Source organism: Erinaceus europaeus, chromosome 5, assembly GCF_950295315.1.
Source record: "Erinaceus europaeus chromosome 5, mEriEur2.1, whole genome shotgun sequence".
NCBI classification, from domain to species: domain Eukaryota; kingdom Metazoa; phylum Chordata; class Mammalia; order Eulipotyphla; family Erinaceidae; genus Erinaceus; species Erinaceus europaeus.
In genome coordinates this window covers 19,684,493-19,697,465 of record NC_080166.1, presented here as the reverse complement: position 1 = coordinate 19,697,465, position 12,973 = coordinate 19,684,493, and the positions used below count along the sequence as shown (strand labels likewise).

General features: G+C 48.6%; 1 protein-coding gene across 1 annotated transcript in view; it reads right to left on the bottom strand.

Annotated features, from left to right (window-relative positions):
- BASP1 (brain abundant membrane attached signal protein 1) overlaps nt 1-10,882 on the bottom strand; it is a 67,951-nt gene extending 57,069 nt beyond the window's left edge. The window contains exon 1 of the mRNA XM_007524315.3: nt 10,617-10,882. The gene's annotated coding sequence lies outside the window, so the exon portion shown is untranslated. The remainder of the gene's footprint in view (nt 1-10,616) is intronic.
- Nucleotides 10,883-12,973: the final 2,091 nt, after the last annotated feature.

Below are 12,973 nucleotides of genomic sequence, written 5' to 3'. Positions count from 1 at the left end.
TCCTGTTACCACTCTTTATTTTGTCTTCTCCTCAAATGATCTTAAAAACTGCCCAAAGCTAATCCAGACTGTTGCTCTTCTCTACCAAAATAGCTGATAACAAAAGTCAAAGACAGCAAATATCCCTACAGTTCTTAAGATAAGTTCAGAGCAGCTTAAAATAATATTCAAAACACTACTCAGCTATTCAAAATGGTGAATTCACCTTCTTCACCTCATCTTGGATGGAGCTTGAAGAGACAGATGGATATGGGATGATCCCACTCATAGACAGATAGAAAAATAAGAACAGAAAGGAAAACACAAAGCAGAACTTAGACTGAATTTGGTGTATTGCACTGAAGTAAAGGACTCTGGGGCGGTGGTGGTAGAGTGGAGGGTGTTCAGGTCCTAGAATCTGATGGGGGGGGGGGGGTTGGAGCATTATATGGAAAACTGAGAATGTCACACATTTACCAACTACTGTATTTTACTGTCGACTGTAAACCATTAATGAATGAAATACGATAGTATTCAGAAACAAACAAATAATGGCAATGCTGAAGAAACCTAGATTCTTTTAGGAAGTCTTAAGAAATAGGGATGTTCTTGGTTACTGGATAGATGGATGGATGCATTTGTCCCTGCTTTTGAGCTACCATTTCCCCAATTAAACCTGATGACTATTTAACTTGGCCACTGCATTAGCCCTCGTGGGCAGCATGTTTAAACCACTGTCAGAAGCATAAATGCCTCCCTAGAAATCCACTTCGCCAAACCATCCAGGAAACTGGCAAATGTAGACAGTCCCCAGCAAGAAAAGCTGTTCTCACATCTCTTTCTTCATAATTTGTATGAAATGCGTACAGATTTTAATTTAAGACTGCATCTGTGTCTACTGATGCTTCCTCAGGGAGGGGGGAAAAGTATAAATTCATCAAAGCCTCTTCTCCAGCTCATTCAAGTGTCTAAATAGTTTGTTTGAAATATGCCATTTAAATCACGTGACATCCCAAACTCAATCTATCACCATTTATCCTAACTCAAGTGCATAGAATCAGTTCACTTTGCTAGAATCAGTTTCAAATGCTCCAGAGCAGAGACAACTGGAATGTTTTACTTTATTACATTTTACAGAGAACGCAGTTTCAAAGATCTTTTACTTATTTTAATGATAGAGATATAAGGAAAGAGGGACGGAGAGAGAGAGAGAGAAAGACTATAGCACTGCTCAGTTCTTACTTATGGAGGTATTGGGGCTTGAACCTAGGAATTCAGAGCCTCAGGCATGAAAGTCTTTTTGCATAACCAATATGCAGCTTTCATAAGCTTGAGGTCTGTGGCAATCCTGAGTCAGCTGGCATTGTCCTAATCCACATGCCCACTTCACTCGTCTGTCACAGTTAAGGCACGAACCCCCCCCCCCCAGCAATAATGCTACTGCACACCTAGTGTACTGTAAAAATAACTTTTTTCTGCACTAGGAAACCAAAAAAATCCATGTGACTCACTTCATGGTGATATTTGCTTTATTGCAGTGGTCTGGAACTGGACCCACAGCCTCTCCAAGGTACGCCTGTGTTAAGCTTCAGAAAGTGTTTTAACAGCTAAAGTATGCAAGGCCCATATTTTAATGACTTCTTCAGACCCTTGCAGAGCTTCTTTTTAATCCTTTAAATCAGTTCAACTAGCAGAAAAATCAGGGTAAACCTCTGGTTTTATTCACCTCTCAAATCAATAAGCCATATAATCTTAGTGACAAGTAAGGAAACTCCTGTCCAGTCAGCCGCTCTATAAGACTGTGCACGCAAAATCTTCCTGCACATTTCTAGAACATGGTGGTCCATCATTCCATTCCCTCTATAAGATTCTGAGTTAGCCTGAAACCCACCGGCCTGTTTTTTTTTTCCACTGTACACCCTCTCTCCATGCATAGCCCTTCAGCCCTGTACAAACACATACTGTAAGACAAAAAGGATACAGCACTAAATTCAGTTTTATGAGCAAAGTTATTTTAATGCATGCCATATGTCTTTTGGCATTTGAAGGAAATCACATGCCTATAACGTAAGAAACAGAGCGAAGTAGGAGAGGGGGCAAGATGGCGGCAGGTAGAGTAGTGGCAGGAAGTAACTGGAGACAAAGGCTCATGGGATGATACCTCAAGAGGCAGAAGGGATTCTGTCTTTGGGAGATGGGAGACACCAGCAGAGAGAGAGGGAGGGAGGGAGGAGGGAAGGAGAGAGAGGGAGAGGGAGAGAGAAGTGGTGATGGGAAGGATCAGGACTGGATCTTCAAAGGATAAAAGTGCAAAAGGAAACTTTTTAGAAGTTGCCCAAGACAAAGAGTTCGGCTCAACTGAAGAAAAGGGAGAACTTTAGTGGGAAATAACCTGGCTTTCCACTTAGTCAGCCCCAACTCAGGAGGCCTAGGGCAAGTCACTATAACTTATCTAAGATCCTTTTGAATTCCAGCTTAAGTGTGGAAATCAGGAGCGCTCTCAACCTTCCCTAGTAGGTAAGGTATTACTTAAAAACAATCCCATGCCCCAGGTGGGGGGAGAGGGGACCGAGATGACGATGATAGTTCTGTAAGAAGGTTTTATAAATGAATCTGGCTGGGAGGCAGAATGGAAATGGGTTAAGAAATCTAGGACTTGGTTTCCTTCTCAACTCTGTGGCTGGAAAAGAGTCTACTGGTTTCTCTGATTCATATATCAAAAGCTGGACTGGTAAGAAAATGGAGCAGCTGGGGAACTCCACATTCACCGAGGCTCCAGAGGAGGAAACAGTCCAGAACACTGCCACATAAGGGAAGGGTGTCTGACTCCAGGCTACCAGCCCACAGACAGCAGGACACAAAGCATCTCTGTCTACATCACACACTCCCTGATTAAATACTTTGTATTAAGTTACCTGGGATATGTTTTTCTATTGGTGAACACTGTAGGTTTTTGTGTTGTTCTTGTTAATTTTTTTAATATCTTTATTTACTAGATAACTGTCAGAAATTGAGTTAAGGGGGAGATAGGGAGGAAGAGAGAGAGAGACACCTGCAGCACTGCTTCACCACTGGCAGTTTTCCCAGTAGGTGGAGACTGGGGGCTTGAACCCAGGTCCTTGTGCATTCTAACACTTGCACTCCACCAGGTACGCCACTATGGGGCCCCAGTGAACACTGCATTTTCCGTTGACAAACTCATAAGATCAAATGGCCAGGGCACCATCAGACACGGGCTCAAATTCCATTCAAGACTAATGATAGGCAGTAACTAGCTAGGAAAGGTACTAGTTCACCCCTGAACTTCTCCACATTAAAAAAAATGGGGGAGTCGGGCTGTAGCGCAGCGGGTTAAGCGCAGGTGGCGCAAAGCACAAGGACCGGCATAAGGATCCCGGTTCGAACCCCGGCTCCCCACCTGCAGGGGAGTCGCTTCCCAGGCGGTGAAGCAGGTCTGCAGGTGTCTATCTTTCTCTCCCCCTCTCTGTCTTCCCTCCTCTCTCCGTTTCTCTCTGTCCTATATAACAACGATGACAACAACAATAATAACTACAACAATAAGACAACAAGGGAAAGAAAAGGGAATAAATAAAATAAAATATTTAAAAAAAATTTTTTTAAATAAAAATGATAGGGAGTCGGATTGTAGCACAGCGGGGTTAAGCGCATGAGGCGCAAAGCGCAGGGACCTATGTAAGGATCCTGGTTCAAGCCCTGGCTCCCCACCTGCAAGGGAGTCGCTTCACAAGCAGTGAAGCAGGTCTGCAGGTGTCTCCCTCTCTCTGTCTTCCCCTCCTCTCTCCATTTCTCTCTGTCCTATCCAACAATGATGACAACAATAATAATAACTACAACAATAAAACAAGGGCCACAAAAGGGAATGAATAAGTAAATAAAAATGATAAAAGGTATTTTTGAAAAGATATAAACACCATAACCAAAAGCACTTCCCTTTGAGAAATACCTAAAAGAAAAAAGTTAGCTCCCCTCCAAAATCCAGAAGCACAACCCCAGCCTCCATGTTCTTTGTCTTGTGTTGAGTGAAACTATTAAGATAAAAATCACCTACAGTGTTGCTTCCACCGCACAGAATATCCACCATACAGAAATACCGAAAGGAAACCCCTTTATTCATCAGAATCTTCTATCCCTAGTATCTCAAAGCCCAAAGAACTTCCATGTTGGTGTTTTATAAAGCCACATGACTCAGGTTACCAGGGGATCATTATTTCCAACACTCAGTTAACCAGAGACAACATGTCTGCATCCCAGCAGGAGATAAAATTCAGCTTTACCCCTGTGGGCCTGGTAGTCAGTGGCAGAAGGGTAAAATGAACACCCTGGGTCAGTACAGTTTAAAACACTTAAATTGCTGTGGTCCAGCAAAGCAAGAGATAACAAGCATTGGGTGTTGGCGGGAGATAATGGAACTCCGTTAAGCTGCTGGAGGGAATGCTACCTGGTGCAGCCCCTATGGAAAACTGCTTGGAGTGTCCTTAAAACAGTCCTCTGAATGGTGACTACTAGATCCCACTCCACACAGGACATACAAGCACGGACTGAGATATAAGAATCCAAGAGAAGGTCGAAAAAGCATGTGAGCTTAGCCCAGAGCTTTGTCCCTCACCAGCTTTGAACTCCACACTGAAGCAAGTTAATAAACACTGAAGCTATCAGAGGGAAATGCTGGGTGAAGACTGGGCCTTCCCAGAGGAACAACATTTTCCTGTATTATCTTGAAATGCTTCCTTATGCCCTGGGCCCTGCTGTGCTTGCAGATGGTTTCTATTTCCAAATCCCTAAAGCTTTCAGGAATTTATTCCTAGACTCTGAAGCATGCTCATTTACAACCTCCCAACATGGGCCTTAGCTAGGAGAGAAGAGAAGGGAAGAGGAGAGGAGGGGAGGGAAGGGGGGAGGGGAAAAAAAACTGTCTTCCTTTACTTTTGTTCCAGAAAATGTATACTATCTTTGAAGGTTTGACTGCCTTTTATTTTTTTTTTTTTAATTTCTCAAAAATCCCAAGAGTAGAGAAGCAGAAAAAGCACTTAGGAGGTTCTTTCTACACCCTGTTTTTGATTTCCAGAAGGAAAAAGGAAACACTGCTTTATCACAATTTCTTAGAGTCCTATCTTCTCAAAATTGCAAGTTAGCATGATCTTGGTAAAGAGCTGAGTCTATATGATTGTCTTTATCCCTTTTGAAGAAAAGATTTAGTTATTCATTTTTAGGAGGGAGGGAGGGAGAGGTAATGAGGAAGGTGGGAGGAAGAGAGAGAGAGAGACACTAAAGTACCACTCAATTCTGTTAGTGTAGTGCCAGGGATTGAACCTGCAACCTCTGGGCTCCCATTAGGCATGCAAGTCTTTGCTCTAACAGGCTGAGCTATCTCCCCAACCCTATTTGTCATTTACTTCTGACTCACTTTCTCTCTTGTTCACTAGGCAGTTTCTCTCACATGACACCTAAGTATCTACCTCAGTGGCAGCCGTGAGAATAGCGTTTATCGTTTAACAAAAGCCTTATTTTGGCAGGCTGGGAACTGCTGTGGTTTTAAGACAAGACGTGTAATTCCTCAAAAGAGAAAGAGAAGAAAACATAAATGCCACCTCTTGAGTTACATAAGCAGTCATAAGAAATTCAACGAGGGTGGCCAGGCGGGGTTCATCCAATCAGCTTTGGGCTAAGTTCCCCTACTGGTGCCTCCCAGAACCTCAACTATCTACAAATCCATGAGAATGGTGGGTAGGAATTTGGAGAGTCCAGCATCTCTGGGATTGAAATATCCTGTTTCTGTATGAATCATCCAGCCAGTGCCCTGAAGCGTGGAGCAAGACTGCAGCTCAACAGATAGGAACGTGCCAGTGATGCTGGTCATGGGTCATGTGTGTTGCAAATGCTGATCCAGAGACCCAGGGGGAAACACCCTACCACCAAGCCTGTCATTACCCTGAAGCTCTGTCTGCACTGATGAGGCCCTGCTGAAGAGTCTGCAAATAGAGCAACTAGACTGCTGACAAGTAAAATCCAAGGAGATTTGAAATAACCTGCCTGCCTGATGTGACCTAGAGACTTTTCTTTTTAAAGATTTAGTCACGGGGGTCGGGCGGTGGCGCAGTGGGTTAAGCGCATGTGGCGCAAAGCGCAGGGACCGGCGTAAGGATCCCGGTTCGAGCCCCCGGCTCCCCACCTGCAGGGGAGTCGCTTCACAGGCGGTGAAGCAGGTCTGCAGGTGTCTATCTTTCTCTCCCCTTCTCTGTCTTCCCCTCCTCTCTCCATTTCTCTCTGTCCTATCCAACAACGAATTGCGTCAACAAGGGCAATAATAATAACCACAACGAAGCTACAACAACAAGGGCAACAAAAGGGGGGGAAAAAATGGCCTCCAGGAGCGGTGGATTCATGGTGCAGGCACCGAGCCCAGCAATAACCCTGGAGGAGGAAAAAAAAAAAAAAAAAAAGATTTAGTCACTGATTTAGTAAGGAAAGAGGAGGTAGGAAGGCCTGCTCAGTTCTGGTCTGAGGTGATGCTGGGGATTGAACCTGCAGCCTCTGGGGTCTGGGGCATACAACTAAATCCTTTATCAGGCTGGGCTAGCTGTCTGCTCTAAAGATTTTTCAAACCCAATTCCCCTCCCACACATAAACACACACAGTACACCCTAGGAAATCACCTCCCAATACCTCACGAATATTTCCCCTTTGCAAGAAGTCTTACTATTCACAACCTCGGAGCTATTTCCGGATATTCATCCAGGTTCACTAAGCCAAAGAGCAAAGTTCATATTGCACGGGGTATCTGAAGCCTTCAGAGGTAGAATACCTGAAAAACAGTCCATAAAGGGCAAGAACCTGAGCAAACGACAGATTCTGCTCCCACCCCTCCGCTAACAGCATTCAACTTCTCGGATATGCTGAGTTTTCTGCAGCAGTTTGCCAGCTAAGACAATCACTAAGTCACCACTGTAAAATGAGTCTCTATATCTTAAGAAGGATAAAGGTCTAAACAAATCAAAAGGATTCCTTTCAACACAAGCAAACACCAAAGGCAACTGCTTTTTTGTCAAACAGTAGGCCTTTTTTTTTTTAAGAGAGGTTTTTCAGAACAAATTTTTACAAGGGGCTCACAAGACATGGCAAATGAGCAAATTCTCTAGTAAGTGCCACCAATTATTCCTTCTAAAGTTCAGTGGCACTTCACGTGAGTCTTTAACACCAGAAATGAATATCTTAAATTTAAGATGTTTAATGCAATCTTTTTATTTCAGGGACATACTAATGAAAAAAATGGAAAGGAACTAGTCAAGCTTTCCAATTACATGTATATTTAGAAACATCGAAACGGGGTTATTTTCCAAAGATCAATCGGAAGCTGGATAAGAACATTTGAGGTTTCATTTGGTAGTGTACACACATATAAATCCACAGGTGCATACACGTGTGTACAAACACACCTTAATGGCTCTGACATGATTTTGCACTTGGTGATTCTTTTTCCCACAACACTACAGTGAATAGCACAGAGAGCCACTTCGCAGGGATTAAAGCTCTCCCAATTAATTTTGTTCTAGAAAACATGCAAAAGCGAAAGAGATGAAGCCCAACCATCTTAGATGAGAATGTGACTTGGCCTGAGAGAGGACTATGTCCTCAAGTAAGTCACAATGACAGCTTGAGCACCAGCGCAGGGCACAGATGTCATTATCCGTAGAATCATCACCTATCTATTATATTGTCAAAAGGTTTCAAATTTTGCTCCCTTTCTCCACCTGTCAGGGCTGACAAAATACAATACATACACCACACATATGTTCAAACATAGTTGGATAAAGAATTTATTTTTCAAATTTCCTTTTTCCCTTTAGTAATAATTTTTTTTAAAAAGAGGTCACTGAACTTGGGGTAGACCGGAATATATTTGCCATTGAATTTGACTCCTACTTGCCCCTCCAGGAAAAAAAAAAAAAAAACTTTAAGAAAAAAAATATATAATTACCCTCTCAACTACAATAAGGCACTTAAAGCTGAAAAATGGAGAGGCTATCAGGCAGGTATATATATTTTTAAATTTGATCAAGGTCTTATTAGAAGGAACAAAAGAGTTGCTCTCCATTTTCCTCCCTGCCACGTGATGCATTAGAAGGAGACTCCCAAGGTATTTCGGAGATGAAGTGATTTTTAAAGAGAAGTGCTTAAGATCTGGGACATGTGTGACCTATTCTATATACACAAGATGTCTTCTTTGTGGATGGAAGACCAACTATAGTACTCCCAAAAGCAAAAGGACCAGAAGCTGGGCATTAGCTGTCACTGCTATGTATGTATGCATCATGGCTTCTGTTAAGATGTTGCAAAGAGAAAAAAAAAAAAGAAGAAGAAGCTTGTCAGGAATGGAATTTCCCACCTTCACCACCACCACCCCCATCTCACCCCCAGCAACCCAGGCTGCTTCTAACCCCTCCTCCCATCAGAGGTGTCCTCCACCCCCAATTGGGGTTTGCTTTGGGGGTGTCTAAAAAAAAAAACCTGAAAGTCTGAGGTGCCAGGTGAGGTAACCATTTTCTCCTCTGTGACTCTGTATGCCATCTTGTGCGTCCAAACGCTAAGATGAGTCTTGACGTTATTTATTTATTTATTCTTTTTTTTTTTCCCCTCTCTCTCCCAGGGAGTGTCCCTTTGGAGGCTTGCTTCAAGGACCAGCAGTTAGCAAGGCCAAGAGAACAGTTAATTGATGTAAATGAAGCCCCCCACCCCCACTCCAAGTCCCCAATCACTGCAAAGCAATCTGTTACAAGAAACGGAACAATGACCAAGCCAAGCAAATGAGCCTGAGTATTGCACAGGGGGAGAGAGGAAAAAAAAAAAAAAGATAGAAAGAAACATAGATATTCCACAGTGTGTCCTCTACACCCCCCGATTCCTCTTGGATCGAATGGATTGAAATCACCCAAGAAAGTCAAAGATGAGAGAGAGAGAGAACCTGGGAAAGAAGGAAAGCACATTCGCGGGGGTGGGGATGGAGATGGTGGGGTGGGGGTAGATGGAGGATGTGTCCTTTGCGTCCCCAGGGCGCAAAGTGCCTTGGTCAGCACTGGGGGGCAAAGGCCTTTGTTCCTGGGCTTGGAAAAGGGAGTGGGTGTGGGTGGGTGGGTGATGGGGCGACCAGACCCAGCAACCCAGGCCCTCCACACCCAGCTCCCAGGCGCATGCGCGAGGCCAAGACAAAGGAATAGGTAATTACAGCCCAGATTCATTCATTTGGCTCGCGGTCCAGGGAATGCGAACGCCCAGGCTGTCATATGGGGGGTAAGGGGGTGAGGGGTTTCCCACACCCCTAGAGCCAAAGACCACATCGATGCAAGGATTTGATTTCTTTTCTCCTCCCCCCCATCGTCACACATGTACCAGTGGCCTCACGGGACACAGGCGTGGTCCAGTCGGTTCAAGGGGGACCCTTCCCCTCCCCCCAAAAGCCCCCAGGCGTGAGCCGCGCTGCACAGCTCACTGCTGGGGCGCAGGCGGGGTCCTCCGGGTGCTTTTGGAGGCGGAAATGTCTCCTCTGAAGAAAAAAAAAAAAAAAAGGCTGAGAGAAGGCGCCGGGCCAGACATTCGATGAATATTCATGAAAAGAATGCGGTTTGTCCCCCGCGCTTTGTGTGCGAGGTGGGATCCGGGCATTCGACACATTTGAAAAAAAAAATTTTTTTTTTTAATTCTTCTGGAAGGCGATGAACCAGTGGTGGAAATGGGGGGTGCACCAGAAGCCCGGGCGTCAGGTTTCTGCAAAGCCTGCTCACCCCCAAATCTGACACTCACACCCCACCCCTAGAGAGGCCATGAGGGGCAGGTTCGCACACGCTGTCAGGCTGGAGCACGCACCCTACGAGCCTCGGGGTGCAGGCACGGGGGGTGGCGTGGCCGGGGAGGGTCCAGAGGTCGAGTCCACAGGTGATTCGGACGAGTCATTCGAGTTCCCGGTAGGCACGTTTGTCCAGCGCACCTCACAATTCCTGGGTCACCCGCCCCCCCCCCCCCGCCTTCAAGTCAAGATTCCCAAGGGTCAAGGAAACCTATTTGTGAAGACCCCCCCCCCAAGATAATAAGCCACCTCCTATCTCCCGAGCGGACCCGGCTGCCCGCGATCAGCCTCCCCCCTCCCCGCCCCGCCCCGCCCCACCCCGACCCCATCTTCCGCAGCTGCGCCCCCTTGCCTGGGCGCTTTCTCTGGGGCTGGGGTTCATTCCCATCGCCGGCGCGCCCCACCGTACCCCCTAACCTCTCTCGATGGCGGCTTCCTCTGAACTAGCAGCCCCCCAGTTCCCTTCATTGCACTCGCCACCACCCCATCCGTCCCCCACCCTTCGAATGCCTGCAGCCGCCCACCTCGCCTGGCCCTCACCCCAGACCCCCCGAGGTGCGAAGGAGCCTTCATGGAGGGGACACCCCCCAAAAAAATTAAAAACCGGTTTGACCCCACAGTGTACCCCTCCCACGCCCTCCGGCCCCTCCCCATCACCGCCAGGCCTCAGCTCCCAGCAGCGGGAAAAGGGGGAGCTGGAGGGGGTGGGGCGCCGAGTGATGGGGGACCGGGGTACCCCGGATCCGCCGCAGCGGGGGCTGGAGGGGGTGTCCCTTACCGGCTCTGGGTGCCTGCGCCGCCCCTGGGTGAACGCGGTGCCGCCGAGGGGCCCGGGTCGCTGGCGTGTCCGGCCCGGGTGCCCGGGTGGCTGGCGGAGCCTCTGTGGCCGGCTCGACGGCGGAGCCCGGAGCGAGCGAGCGAGTTGGAGCGCTGCCGCCGCCGCCGCTGCCGCTACTGCCGCCGCCGCCGCTGCAGCCTCTGCATTTCTCGCGCCCGCCCCCTCCCCTTCCTGCCCAGCGCCCTCCCCCGGCGTCCGCCCGCCCAGCCTCCCCCTCCTGCTCCCTCCGCTCCCCTCTCCTCCCCACCCCTCCCCTCCCCTTCTCTGCATCCCAGGCCACGCCTGCCTTCCGGAGCCCCAACCCACTCCCCTCCAGCACTGGGGGCCCCCAGCCCTCCGTGCACCCCTACTGCCCCCCACAAGGCCCCTCCTTCCTCCCCCAGTCCTTGCCCCTTCCCCTCTCTCACTGGGGGGTCCCCCCTCCCCTTCAAACACCCTTGCTCCCCGCCCCGCCTACCTCCCCGCTCCCCTCCAGCATGGGAGTCCCCGCTTCCCTCGCCCCCCAAGCACCCCTGCTTCCCCTCCTCGAGCCCCTGCCTTCTCCCCTCCAGCACGGGGGTCCACCACCCCCCTTCTCCATACACCCCTGCCCCCCCATAAGTCTTCCCTCATCCCTCCATAGAGGCGTCTTCCCAGCCTCCCACCCCACTCGGCCCCCTCCCCTCCCCAGCAGCGTCAGGACAGCCAGTGGATATCCACCACCACTCCTCCACGGTTTCTCTCATTTCTTGGATCCCAAGTGTTGAAGCTGGGCTCTGGTTTTAGGGGATCCTCCCGAGGTATGGGACCACTCCCCCTTCCCGCCACCTGCTACCTTTCTCAGCACCCCCCACCCCAAGTCTGCCTGCTCTCTCCCGACGTCAGGCTGAAAGGCGGGTACCCCAGGCTGGCAGCCAGGTTGTGGGGAGACCCTTGGGGCTCCCCCTCCCCCTAGGACTAAGGTCTGGCGGCTGGGCGGTGCCGGTGCGCTGCAGGCGAGCGCGGCCGCCCAGGTCCAGCTGGCCTAGAGGCGGGGTGGCGGGTTGGGGACCCTGCCTGGACGCTCTGGAACCCAGGAAGAGTCAGGAAGGGAGGAAGATAAGAGGCCTTAGGAAAGGGGGTGACCGTCGGGGGCGTTGCATGTGCGATTCATGGAGGCAACCAGTTGTGGAGAGACACCCGCGCTGTGCGGTCCAGAAGCGCTTGGCCAAAGCCAGCTGCACTGGGTACACACACACACACACACACACACACACACACACACACACACACACACACACACCATCTTGCTTAGCTAATGGCAAGAAGCAAAGGCATTCAAATATGTATATATATATGTATATATATTATAATAATGAGGAATAACAGCAACGTGAGCGAGGCTTACAAGCGTAGTTCCATGCACTAGACAAAGGCTAATTTTTGCCTTCCCCAAAACCCTTCTGAATTGGGGACAGTCTATTCGCGGCCTTGCGGCGCCCCCTGGTTGTGAGGAGTGTCATCCGGCTAGCCTGCCCCCCCTCCCACACACACACACAAACACTCACACAAAGAAAACCATTGAGCTGCAAGTCCTGCTCCCTGGCAGCCCTGACCTTCTGACCCTGGCGTGGTTGGTTGGGGGTGGGGGGGAGCAGGGGAGGAAGACCACTAGGATTGGCATTAAGAACCCCGGGTGATAACCTGTGACCCTAGCGAGCAGATGCGCCAGGCGAGTGCACCCACAGGCAACTGGGGGAAGGTAAGTCCCATTATGTGTTTATTTAAAGGGAGCAGTGCAGCGACCATCAACCCACTACTAAACTAGGGCTTCTGCAGAAGAAAAATCTGCCACCCGTGGTGAATTGTATTTACAGCATGTGCTGGTGGCCAAATTAAACCAAGGCGTTCATGCTGGACACATTCACCTTTTAGCCAAAAAAGTGGAGAAAAAAAATAATGAGGGCTTTGCTTTCTTTCTTTCTTTCTTTCTTCTTTTGCTATTCCAGTGAAATAACAAAGGACAGTAAGAGAGCAGTAGAGCAAATTCCTGGTAGCTTCCTGGAGTAGGAGAGAAGTGACCCATATGGCAGTATGCTCAGTACATGACTGTGTCCCCAGGCTAGGAGGCTGCACGTAGGCCTTCTCAACTTCCTGTGTGTTCTGTGCATCCTTACTGTGTGCTGCTAGTCACCAGTATTATACACACACACACACACACACACACACAACAATAGACATAACCAACCATGTCTGCATACCTTACCAAATACCCCTGGAGAGGCAGAATCACTCCAGATTGAACGCTAAGGCACGACAGAAGATTCGGTCATAAAAGC